Source organism: Rutidosis leptorrhynchoides, chromosome 3 (assembly GCF_046630445.1).
Source record: "Rutidosis leptorrhynchoides isolate AG116_Rl617_1_P2 chromosome 3, CSIRO_AGI_Rlap_v1, whole genome shotgun sequence".
Classification (NCBI taxonomy): domain Eukaryota; kingdom Viridiplantae; phylum Streptophyta; class Magnoliopsida; order Asterales; family Asteraceae; genus Rutidosis; species Rutidosis leptorrhynchoides.
The window spans coordinates 587,124,442-587,126,797 of NC_092335.1; positions in this window are offsets into that span (position 1 = coordinate 587,124,442).

Consider the following 2,356-nt stretch of genomic DNA (forward strand, 5'->3'; position numbering starts at 1 on the left):
TTGCAAGTAAATGTGCTACTTGAGTTCTAGCTTGCTATGTGCACATATGTTAACAAGATAGTTAGGTCACAACTTATTTGAAGGTAGAAACATGTCATGCATACTATTAGGTAGAATGTCTTATATGCTTGCAAGTGAAATTGGTGAAAATATAAGAACATGTCAATATGTGTGTTGCATTAATACATTTTTTTTTTAATTTGATGGCATATAAGATTAGATCACAAGACCATAAAACTAATCATTATAGATATACCTAAAAGTAATATATGATGATCACTAAGTGAGCTAAAGTGTTAAAAAGATCATTCTCATTAGTTTTCTTCAACAAAGTAAATATTTGATAAACAATGATACCAAAGATAATCATGTTAAACAAATCTTAGGAGACATCAATAGGAGTCAAATTAGCTTTTAAGTGTGTAGTCTAAGTTCTCCGTTTTCAAGGTATAGTATAGATTTTCAAAGTTCAACTTTGTAGTCTTACTAAAGGGGTTGTATATGATTTCCATCATCTCTGCTTAAGGAGATATATTCGTGATGATAGAACTCATTATAGGCTCATACCTAAATTACAAAAAGAAAATGATATTATTCTTGTCTAAATTGCTAGAGTAGTAGTCATTAATAAAAATTGTTAGGTAAACGCATAAGCGTTTATTGAGTTGTTAAAATGTCTAAAACACACTTAGACATATTAGGACGGATGATTCTAAATCTTTAAGGTTAGAAAGCTTTAAGAATAATTCATTCTCTTAATTTCTAAACTAGAATTAGGTTCGCGTCAAACTAACACCTAGAACAAACAAGTAAAATGAAAAGTTTCACTAACCTTTTAGATAAGTGCTGAGGCATTAGACACACATATGGAAATCAATGCTAGATTATCACTCAAAGGTGTATGTGTGACTCTAAAGGTAGGTACGTCTCTAGGATACTCTTTAGAAAGCAAAACCTAACTAGGTCTAAATAGACGTCCGAGTAGCCTTAAGGAATAATCGAACATACATGAAAAGGCTATATCTTTGCTTCTTGAAAGTCTTGATAAACTTAGGACATACTTGCTTGATCATGTGTGTGAAATGGTAAAAGTTGGCAATACATTATTTGCTAAGAAGCATAAGAATAAAATGTTAATAGATGTTCATGACTTGGTTATTGATCCAATTAACCATTTTCCTTGTAAAAAGTTCTTTGAATTCACGGATGATAAGTTTGAAATATACTTGATAGAGAAACTTGAATGCTTTATTGTATGCTTTACACTCTAGGCTTCCGCTCATTACACAATAGGTGTAAACTGCATAATCTTTCTCTTTATCTCTCACATGTGCCATATATATGTTCATTACTTGTATAAGTGTGTGCGCAAGATCTACCTGCCATATTTGTATGCTTATATGTTCTTATATGTGTAAATCTATTTGTCATACTCGCATGCTCACATGATCTTCATGTTTGACAACTTGAGTTATCTCTTTCGAACCTATGTAGCTTGAAATCACCTTGAAAGATGTTACGCTACACACTTAAGGATCATTAACGTGCTAATTGAATTTTATTTGTGAGGGCATTTGTGAAGACCCGTCCTAATCCATCCGGATGAAGTCCATATCGATTACAAACGATTCACAACAGTTGATTACATCGCGAGGTAATTGACCTCTATATGATAAATTTTACAAACATTGCATTCGTTTTTAAAAGACAAACTTTCGTTACATCGACAGTTGACAGGTATGTAAAGCATTTCATAATATATCCAAATATAATTGACTTAATAATAATCTTGATGAACTCAACGACTCGAATGCAACATCTTTTGAAATATGTCATGAATGACTCCAAGTAATATCTCTACTATGAGCAAATGCACAGCGAAAGATTTCTTTCGTACCTGAGAATAAACATGCTTTAAAGTGTCAACCAAAAGGTTGGTGAGTTCATTAGTTTATCATAAAGAATCATTTCATAATTTTAATAGACCACAAGATTTCATACTTTCATTTCTCATAATCATACGTCCCATGCATAGAGACAAAAATATCATTCATATGGATTGAACACCTGGTAACCGACATTCACAATATGCATATAAGAATATCCCCATCATTCCGGGATCCTCCTTCGGACATGATATAAATTTCGAAGTACTAAAGCATCCGGTACTTTGGATGGGGCTTGTTGGGCCCGATAGATCTATCTTTAGGATTCGCGTCAATTAGGGTGTCTGTTCCCTAATTCTTAGATTACCAGACTTAATAAAAAGGGGCATATTCGATTTCGCTAATTCAACCATATAATGTAGTTTCAATTACTTGTGTCCATTTCATAAAACAGTTATAAAAATAGCGCA